We start from the raw sequence: 11,509 nt of genomic DNA on the forward strand, positions 1-11,509 counted from the left end.
CATTCATAGGCCTAATCCCAGTACTGAACCACAAATAAACTTTAACCTCCTCTTTTTTCCAACCTCAACCCCTTCATGCACAGCATGATGGCCTTCTCTTGGGGCTCACTCATTTGGTGCTAGATGTCTTACAGACTATGTAGCTTTAGATCTACTGTAGTTCAGAAACCCCAAACTTAAGTGAGGCATCAGTCTAAGCTTCCTCTAGTAGCAGGAATTATAGGCATGTTTTTCCCACAATCGCATCAAAGCCAAATTTATTAGATAAACAAGATCAACAAAGAATACTTCAAGTAGCTTAGTTAAATCCAACCCAGAGGCGAATGAACAGCACTTGATAGTTTTGGTACAGAAGAGAGTGCCTTTATGCACCAATTCTGTTTCTTGGGAAGTTAACTTGGAGGTGACAAATGCTACATACTAGTAACCTTAAATTTGAGCCAATTTTCCCCAGTAACTCAGGTGGTAAAGGGGAGAGAAATTAGAAAGACACTCAACCCAATCCCTCAGAGTTCCTTAAAATATTAAGTGAAAGATGTCACCAAACTCATAATCTTAGAACTGGTGTCACTAGGTTGACATAAGCTCCCTCAGATTCTACAGAGGTAGAATTTAAATCTCAGGTACAGCTGCATACTTCTAAGAGTTCTGCACCAATCAATAGCATCTCTAAAGTTTTGTTTAACAAGCTTCCCACCCAAGCTACACAGATACCATAATAAGGTGCCTCAGGAAACAAAAACCAACACAATTCTTCTATTTTGTCATTATTTAACATCCTTCATGTTGTGCATGAGGATTTGAACTTTGATTATATTTTTGTTTTTAATTTTCTTATTTAGTACTTGATATGGACACATTATTCTAGGTACTAGGAACATAAAGGTGAAATGTATTCCAGGTACTGAAAGAACTTGCAACATAAGTATGGGCAAAAAAGTACCAGAGTTAATCAAATTCCAGTAAAAATTTGATAAAATGCAAAGAGGAGATCAGCCTCACATGAAATATCTCTACAAGGGATCATTGCTAACTATAGGAATTTGGGAAAGACAAAAAAGAGAAGTAACAAATTATGACCTAAAAGAAGAAAAGTATTAGAACTGGGCAAGGATGTGAAGTTGCATATTTTGTAAGTGTAGGAGATGGAATATAAATAATATAGAAAGACAGGATAAAATTTGGTACTGAAGAGTATTTTTGCTTATACATTATGTTCAAAAAAGAGAGTGGTGTAAAACAAGACTGGAAAGGTAGGGTGGAGGCTGATTGTAGAAAGCTTTCCCGCCATGATTGTCTGACCACCTGATTACCCTGATACCCTGCTCTTTTATCCTATGAATAAGTAAACATTCATCTGCAATTATTTCCATTATCAAGGGTGAAATGTAATTTAAGGTGAACACTAATTAAGTACTCTTTCTGGGAGGGTCTGAAGTGCTGGGGGTCTGAACAACTGCCTTTTCTTAATTTGAAAAGTACAACCTAAAATCAAGAACCAAATTTATATACAATGGGAAAAGGATAAGCAAAAGATGGGAGCAATCCAGCTAACTTCTTTCAACATTTCCCTAAAAAAAAAAACATTAAACACTTAAAATCATTGGAGTGGCAGAGCCAACAAAAGATCAAGATGAAACATTTTTCTATACTAAGGAGACAAAGAGATCAGCTGGAGAAATCTGTGACATTGGGATTGAGGCCTCTTCAGATCATACATAGGGCAAAAGTAATGGTGGTGGCACCAGCAGCAGCAGCAACAATAGCTTCAGGAACTCTCATTCCAGAGACAGTAAGGAAGTTGGGAAACTTGTTCAGAAAGATTAATAGGGGACCTATTGCTGGCACTGGGTTTAGCTGAAATTGATTGGTAATTTTTTGGTGCATATACAGTTTTTGTTCACAATTCTAGTGGGAAGAGAAGTACTAGCAAATTGGCTGTAAGAGAGCAGAGAGCCTGGTCACAATTCAATGGTCAAGAGGAGTGCTATTACTTGTGGCTATAGGGGAACAGGGATCCTTCCTGGGTGAAAACCAAGATATCAGGGGAATTGTGACCACCACACCTCCTAAAATCATACCACCTTGTAGACTCCCAAAACTAGCTCTAAAAACAAGCATTAGAAAGCCTGAAGCCTAGGACAGAGCTTCTCCTTCCCCTAGTTGAGCTGATCCCAAGTGTAACATGAAGTTTAAAGTCAAGAAATAGCTTGGGAAAATGAGAAAACAGTAACAAAAAAAAGAATTTGACCATAAAAAAAGCTATGGTGGCAGGGATTACTAAAAAAACAAACTCAAATGTAGATAATGTGAAAACAGTTATAAGAAAAATCCTCAAAGGAAAAAATACTAATCAGAAACAAGCCCAACTAGAATTTTTTGAGGAGGTTAAGAAAGAGATATAATGGTTGAGGAAATATTGGGGAAAGAAATGAAAGTGATGCAAGAAAATTATGATGATTTTCAGAGCATTTCCAGCTTTTGCTGTTAAGTCACCATGTTGGCTCTGCCCTGTAAGAAAATTGTGAAAAAAATAATTGACAGATTGGTAAAGAGCATTAAAAAATATGGAAGGAAATATCATCTTAAAGAACTGATTTGTTCTAATGGTAAAAGAGAAAAAAAAATTCCCTGAAGAGAAGCATTCTTTAAAAGGACTGGTCAGAAGGGAAGCAGCAAATTGGGAGAAAAATCTTCATAACAAGAACTTCTGACAAAGGTCTAATCACCCAAATTTATAAGGAACTAAGTCAATTATACAAAAAAAAAATCAAGCCATTCCCCAATTGATAAATAGGTAAGGGACATGAAAAGGCAATTTTCAGATAAAGAAATCAAAACTATCAATAAGCACATGAAAAAGTGTTCTAAATCTCTTATAATTAGAGAAATGCAAATCAAAACAACCCTGAGGTACCACCTCATACCTAGCAGATTGGCTATCATATCAAAAAAGGAAAGTAATAAATGTTGGAGGGGATGTGGCAAAATTGGGACTTTAATGCATTGCTGGTGGAGCTGTGAATTGACCCAACCCTTCTGAATGGTAATTTGGAACTATGCCCAAAGGGAACTAAAAGACTGTCTGTCCTTTGATCCAGACATAGCATTGCTGGGTTTATATCCTAAAGATATCATAAGGAAAAAGACTTGTTCAAAAATATTTATAGCCTCATTCTTTGTGGTGGCAAAAAAATTAGAAAATGAGCAGATGCCCTCCAATTGGGGAATGGCTGAACAAACTATGGTATCTGTTGGTGATGGAATACTATTGTGCTAAAAGCAATAATGAACTGGAGGAATTCCATGTGAACTGGAACAACCTCCAGAAATTGATGCAGAGTGAAAGGAACAGAACCAGGAGAACATTGTACACAGAGACTGATAAACTGTGGTACAATCAAATGTAATGGACTTCTCTACTAGCAGCAATGCAATGAAACAGGACAATTCTGAGGTACTTATGAGAAAAAAACACTATAGAGGAGCAACTCTGGGAGTAGAAACACAGAAGAAAAACAACTGCTTGATCACATGGGTCAATGGGGATATGATTAGGGACATAGACTCTAAACAATCACCATGGTGCAATGATCAATAATAGGGAAATAGATCTTGATAAATGATACATGTAAAATCCAGTGGAATTGCATGTCAGCTATGGGGGAAGGGAAAGAACATGAATCATGTAACTATGGAAAAATATTCTAAATTAACTAAACAAAATGTTCAATTAGAACACTAAAATATTAAAAAAAATAAAAATATAAAAAGTTAAATTGATCAGAAAAAAAGGACTGGTCAAATGGAAAAAGAAGTGTAAGACCTCATTAAAAAAATAATTTAAAAATGAGAATCGGGCAAGTGGAAGCTAATGATAAAATGAAACATCAATAAACCAAAATAAAAAATAGGAAAAATATAAAAGAATTTATGGAAAAATAACTGAACTGGAAAAAATGATCAGAAAGCCATGATAAAAAAAATTCTATCACATTTCAAGAAATTAACAAGGAAAACTTCCCTGATAGCTTAGGGTAAGAGGGTAAAATAGAAATTAAAACAATTCACTTACCACCTCCTGTGATTCTAAAATGAAAACTCCCAGGACTATTAATTATAGTGAAATCCCCAAACTCACAGGTCAAGGAGAAAATATTGTAAGCAAACAAACAATTCAAATGTCATGGAACTATAGTCAGGACCACACAAGATTTAGCAGCTTCCATGTTTAAAAAAACAAACTTGGAATATGAAATTCTGAAAGACAAAGTAACTAGGATTATCCACAAGAATAACTTCAACTGAATATAATTTTTCAGGAGAAAAAATATTTAATTAAATAGAGAACTTTCAAGCATTCCTGATGAAAAGGGCAAAGCTGACTACAAAATCTGACATTACAACACACGTCTGAAAAGAATCATAAAAAGATAAAGTGAGAAATTACAAAGGATTCAGTAAAGTTATATGGGAAGACATTTATAACCTCTAGAACTTTAATATCATTTTTTGGGCATTTAAAAGGAATCTACATAATCAGAGGGCATTGTCATGAGGTAGTTATTCTTGGATGATTTCCATATATGTATTATATATATATGTATATATACATATATATAATACACTTGGAGAAAAGGGAAAAAATAGAAAGGGGAATTTTCTTTTCTACATAAAAGAAGTACATAAGGAATGAGCTTTTATAGTGAAGAGAGAAATAGGAAGTGGTGGTGGCAGACAATGCTTGAACCTAACTCCCATCAGAATTTTAGTTGAGTAGAATAATTTAACTTACCTAAAACAAAATAGGAGAGGACAGAGATATGAGATATTGGCAGAGAATGTCTGCACAAGTTGTGGCATATGGTTGTGATGGAAGAAATGATGAGGGAGAAAAAACATGGCAAAATTCATGAACTGATGCAAAGTGAAGTGAGAAAAATTGGGAGATCATTGTGTCCTATAACAGCAATGTTGTAATGACGAGTAAGGTAAGGGTTTAAAGAAACAACTTTGTAAATTGTAAAATGAAATTTGAAATGGGATGCATTATCAATGCATTAAGTACCTACTATGTGTTTGGTATTGAACACTGAAGAACTGACTTCAGGGTTAGGAAAACAGTATTTTATCCTTCATTCAGCAGTCAAAGTGACTTTTCTTAAGTGCAGATTCAGCCAAGTAAATCCTTCTACTAAATAAACTCCAGTGACTCCCTATCACTTTCAGGATCAACTATAAAAATCCTATGTTTGATGTTGGAAGTCCTTCATAACCCATCCCCATTCCCAACTCCACCTCCAACTTAACAGTGTCTTTATACCTTACCTCTTCATGTATTCAGTAACACTGGCCTCCTGTATGTTCTATGAAAAACATCTCTTGCCTCTGGGCATTTTCTCTGCTATTTCTCATCTTTGTGATTCTCTCCCTCCTTGTTGCCCTTCAAGCACCATCTAAAACCCCATATTCTACAGGAAGCCCAACTCCTCTATTATTCCCTCTATTATTTCCTAATTATCTCTTACATTTATTACTCACATTAGAGAAAATTTTGTAATGGAAATAAAGAACGATATGTTTAGTTTGTTCCCTCTATGGCACTCTTTTTTTTTTTTCATAGTGAGTGTCTTGGAGTTGTCTTGGATCCTTGCCTTGTTGATATAGTTAAGTAATTCACAGTTGATTATGCCAAACATTATTGTAGTGCTGGGAGCTGTCAGGCCACGATGTCTTGACAAGGTCACTCGTGGATGCCAAGAGGTCACAAAGCGGCTCTTTGGTAGGATGGACTTGCCCACTCAGCCCCCTCTGCATGACTTCTCTCTTCAACATCCCTTACTAATGGAATTGACATGATTATTGTCCTCTCCCTGGTCTCAGAAAAAGTAATATAAGAGCAAATTGCTTACACACTATTTCCCCTATTTTAGAATGATCTCAGAACATTAATCAAACAGTTTGTTAAAAGTTAATTTTTTACTTATCCAATTATCTTTACTTGAACATGGTTGAATAATGTATCTGTGTGCCAAGAAAATGAGTATAAAAATGAAGGCTGAACCTGGGCATGCCAAAGCAGCCACTTCATGAAGAGCATGCCCCAGGCAGAAACATATACACAAAGCTGCCTTCCATCTCTCATTTCACCTATCTGCTCCACCTACTGATGACCCCTGGAGTCACAAGTGGAACTGAACCCTGGCCCATGGCATTATAGTTACCATATATAAGGTTCTCCTTGCTCTGTTCACTTTGCATCACTTCATGTAAGTAAGTCTTTCCCAGTGTTTTGTGATCATCTTGTCATTTCTTAAGGTACAATAGTATTCCTTTATAAAAATATATCTCACCTTATTCAGGCATTGTCCAACGATGGACTTCCCTTCAGTTTCCATTTCTTTGCAATGACAAAAAGTACTGCTAGAAATACTTTTGTATAGCTTGATTCTTTAATTTCTTTGGGGGATACCCAGTAGTGATATTGCTAGGTTAATGAGTATGCCGATGGGTTTGCCTATACCTGCATATCTCATTGGTAAATGACCTCCGGATCACTGATTGATGATGTCAAACAAAGAAGGAGGGAAATTCCCTTCCAACAATACCCCCCTGTGATTCTATTGAGAGATGAGCATGTTGAAATTTCCCCAATTGAGGGTTTTGGGAGATTAACATGCCTAGTCTCCCCAATAAACCAGCTTTACCTCTAAAGATTCTCTTACTAAAGGTGTATAGAATATTGCACTTTACCTAGAGGGAATTGCAATAATTTGGAGACAAGAGAGAAATAAAAGAGGAATAAAGAAAACAAAAAAAAAGATTGCTAGATTCATTGATGAAATCCTAATTAGGGGGCATGCCCCCCTGGGCAGTGCCAGCCAAATTAAGGAACTATGATTGGTTCCTGAGATGTGATGTGGGAGAGCTAATGGATGGAGAAAACTGCTTATAAGGTGAGACCAGGAGACTGCTTGCTCTCTTCTCGTTGGAGCTTGGAACCTGAAAGAACCCCTGTTGGTGGTGAGCTTCAATCGATCAAACAGCAAATAGAGTAGTCAGCAAATCAACTCTCTGCCTCTTTCCTACATTTCCCTCTCTACTATCACTACTTTGATATAATAAAGCTACTAGCAGCCTCATATTTTAATTTTAACTATTATAGTAGCTAGGAGTATATTGGTTATTAATGTGATAATGAAGTTAATTATTTTTCTCTGGCTTTACTCAGATCTTAATGATCAGAAATCAGTAGTACTAATTATACTAGACAAATATGAACCTAGTCAATAATAGAGATGTATAGGAATAGTCATACAACATCCACCAAATGTCAGTATCAAGCTGCTGCTACAAAACCAAAATGGTGGACTGATGTAAAGTAGAAGTAGAATGTAAGTAAGCATATGATTAAGAATTTTGAGCCAATAATTACGAATAGGCTGTGGAAGTCTGTGGCTACAAAGAAGGTTGAGCCATAAGTGCCATCTGAAATGGTGAATGAGCCTTCATAATACTCCACAGCTTATAAGATGGTGAAATACAAGCCTAGTAGAATGATGATGATGAATGATTGAATTACTTGTTTTTGATTTCCTTCTATTAGGCTGTGATGGATTCATGTGATGGAGACTCCTGAGGCAAGAAGGAGAGCTGTATTTAGTAGGGGGACTTATAGAGTGTTGAGTAGGTGTAGGTGCTAGGCTAGAGTGATAAAATGCTCAGCAGAAGCTGATGGAAGAAGAACACTTCTGACAGAATAAATAAGATTATTCCATATTGTAGGCCTTTTTGAACTATGGGAGTTTGATGTCTTTGGATTCCTTGTATCATGTCTTGTCATCATTGATACATTGTCAAGCATATAGAGATGAATCCAATAGTTAGGAGAAGCAAGAAATTAAAATATCAGGCCTGAGGTTAAAAGTAGAGCTGAAAGCACTCCTGTTAGTGGTCATGGGTTTGGTGGGTCATTAAGAATTATTATGCAGGAAGCTTACCAGTAGTGTAAAAACATAAACTTGAATTATGGCTACAGCTAGTTCAAGAACTGTCAGGAGGAATAGGATAGTGAATGTAGTGGTTGAAATGCTTATACTGATTGAAGAGAGCTAGAGTTGATGAGTTAATTAAGTGAATAAGTAGGTGTCCTCTGGTAATATTGGCCCTAAATGCTGCTAATGCCAGAGATTAGACAAATAGACTAGTTGTTTTGATAATAATAAGCATTGGAATTAGAGGGGTGGGAGTGCCTTGAGGTTGAAAGTGTGCTAAAGATATTTTTGGTTTATTTCTGAATCCTATGACTGTGTGAAGGAGTATGGGAAGAGGTTTAGGAGATTAGTAGAAGCTATGAAGAAGATCAGAGATATCAGTATTAGAGTTTAGGTTCCACCTTGCTTGTTGTGTATTGCCATTATTTGTTTAGTAATTAAGCAGATTAGTCAGATTTGTAGAATTTGAATACAGTTTGGCCTTCATCATTTAGGGGAATGTTAGGATGAGACATGGGAATAAATCAATGGTATAGGTTTGTAAGGGTTATTTAAGTGTGATGAATGGCGCAAATAAATTTTTGTTCTCAAGGTAGTATTATTTTTAGGGATTTTGCTTGTTTTGTTGGAGAAATACTTGAAGTTATGTTTGGGTTCATTATTTTAAGCTGGTAAACAGAATAGGAAGAACATTATTAATACAATGGTTAAGAATGTGAAAGTATCTAGTTGTGATGTTGTTTTTGAGGAGATATTTCTCACTTAACCTTTAAAGTATTATGTAAATTCACCCCAAAATGACTGCATTATGGAAAATCATTTTTCAAAGTATTTTGCCCTTTCTACTAAAAGAAGGCACAGAGCACCAATACCTTTACAGCTGGTTGAGAATAATCAACGTTGATGAACCCAGGTAAAATGGCTGAGGTAAGCATTGAACTGTAAAGAGACTGCGTGGGGTGCCCAGCTCCCTGCCCCCCCCCCCACACCGTGTGCCGAGCTCTACCCCCCTCCCCAACTAAGTGCCAAATAGGCCCACCACCCCCTCACCCCACACAGGGGAGGGCAGAACGCTCCCATGGGGTCGCTGGGAGGAGGGATGGGAAGTGTGGAATGTCGTCAGCAAATATAGAGAGGGGGAGGGGAGCAGCCTCCCCTACTCCTCACCCTGCACTCTGCTTCCCTCCAGCTCTGCCATCTGTGAACCCCCCTCCCCACTTCCCCCTTGTGCGCTCCCATTGGGCTGCTGGGCAAAGGGGTGGGGGATGTGAAAAAATGTCATCAGGTGCTGTGCAGAGGGGGAGGGCAGCAGCCCAGCCGGAGTCTCTCCCGCCTTTGAGTGTAATGAACTCAATGGGGGTGAAGGGGCGAAGGGTGGGTGACCGAATGCCCACGGAGAGCACATAGGTTCAACATCACAGCTATAGGGGATAACTGAGAGGCTAGTAATTACTGTGGCTTCTCAGAAGGACATTTGTCCTCATGGAAGTATGTATCCTGCAAAGGCTCCGACAGTAAGGAGGAGAATCACTGTTTCATTTTTCTTTGTATAGGTCGAAGCCATGGTAGATTCCTCTCCTTACGTGGAGGAATAGGCATCCGAAGACTCCCCGGGCACTGTTGGCTCCTAGATTTAAGGTTAGTCGGTGGTGGTTAACATCTCCCCAAATGTGGGCCACAGTGGAGAAGGCTGTAATGTAGAGCTAGAAATAGCCCTGTTGGGATTTGAATAATTAGGCAAATTCCAAGGTGGGAGCTAAAGTCATTGGCCTGAAATGCGAGATGGTGCTGGTAGGTAGGTCAAGGAAGGAGTGGTGATGGGGGATTGAGTTTGGTTGCCTATGTGTGATTGTTGTTAGTTTAGAAGATACTTTTTTTTAAGGTTTCTTTTTTTTTAAGTCTTTAAAATATTATTTTATTTGGTCATTTTCATACATTATTCCTTGGAAACAGAGATCATTTTCTTTTCCTCCCCCCGCCCCCATCCCTCCCCTAGTCTACTCCTGATTCCTTGGGGTATCACCTGTCCTTCCTCTGAACCCATTTCCTTGTTGGTATTTGCATTAGGGTGCTCATTTAGCATCTCTCCTCGATCATGTCCCCTCAACCTCTTTAGTCAGGCAGTTGCTTTTCCTCAGTGTTTTTACTCCCTCAGTTTGTCCTCTGCTTGAGGATAGTTTTTGTTTGTTTGTTTGTTTTTTTTACAATTAGACATTACAATTACAATTTTACAATTATTTTTTTTACAAAAATCGGGGGCAACTGGGTAGCTCAGTGGATTGAGAGACAGGTTCAAATCTGACCTCAGAAACTTCCCAGCTGTGTGACCCTGGGCAAGTCACTTGACCACCCCATTGCCTAGCCCTTACCACTCTTCTGCCTTGGAGCCAGGGCTCCAAGTTCAGGGACATTGTAAAGCCATTACTGGAGAAGTCCATTATGTTTGATTGTACCACAGTGTATCAGTCTCTGTGTACAATGTTTTCCTGGTTCTGCTCCTCTCACTCTGCATCACTTCCTGGAGGTTGTTCCAGTCTCCATGGAATTCCTCCACTTTATTATTCCTTTTAGCAAAATAGTATTCCATCACCAACATATACCACAATTTGTTCAGCCATTCCCCAATTGATGGGCATCCCCTCGTTTTCCAATTTTTGGCCACCACAAAGAGTGCAGCTATGAATATTCTTGTACAAATCTTTTTCTCCATTATCTCTTTGGGGTATAGACCCAGCAGTGCTATGTCTGGATCAAAGGGCAAATCGCCCTTTGGGCATAGTTCCAAATTGCTCTCCAGAATGGTTGGATCAATTCACAACTCCACCAACAATGCATTAATGTCCCCACTTTGCCACATCCCCTCCAGCATTCATTACTTTCCTTTGCTGTCATGTTGGCCAATCTGCTAGGTGTGAGGTGATACCTCAGAGTTCTTTTGTTTTGCATCTCTCTGATTATAAGAGATTTAGAACACTTTTTCATGTCCTTATTAATAGTTTTGATTTCTTTAACTGAAAATTGCCTATTCATGTCCCTTGCCCATTTTTCAATTGGAGAATGGCTTGATTTTTTGTACAACTGGTTTAACTCTTTATAGATTTGAGTAATTAGACCTTTGTCAGAGGTTTTTGTTATGAAGATTGTTTCCCAATTTGTTGCTTTCCTGCTAATTTTAGTTACATTGGTTTTGTTTGCACAAAAGCTTTTTAATTTGATGTAGTCAAAATTATTTATTTTGCATTTTGTGACTCTTTCTGAGTCTTGCTTGGTTTTAAAATCTTTCCCTTCCCAAAGGTCTGACATGTACACTATTCTGTGTTCACCTAATTTACTTATAGTTTCCTTCTTTATATTCAAGTCATTCACCCATTCTGAGTTTATCTTGGTGTAGGGTGTGAGGTGTTGATCCAAACCTAATCTCCCCCACACTGTCTTCTATTTTTCCCAGCAGTTTTTAGCAAATAGTGGATTTTTGTCCCCAAACCTGGGGTCTTTGGGTTTGTCATAGACTGTCT

This window comes from Monodelphis domestica, chromosome 4 (assembly GCF_027887165.1).
Source record: "Monodelphis domestica isolate mMonDom1 chromosome 4, mMonDom1.pri, whole genome shotgun sequence".
Lineage (NCBI taxonomy): Eukaryota > Metazoa > Chordata > Mammalia > Didelphimorphia > Didelphidae > Monodelphis > Monodelphis domestica.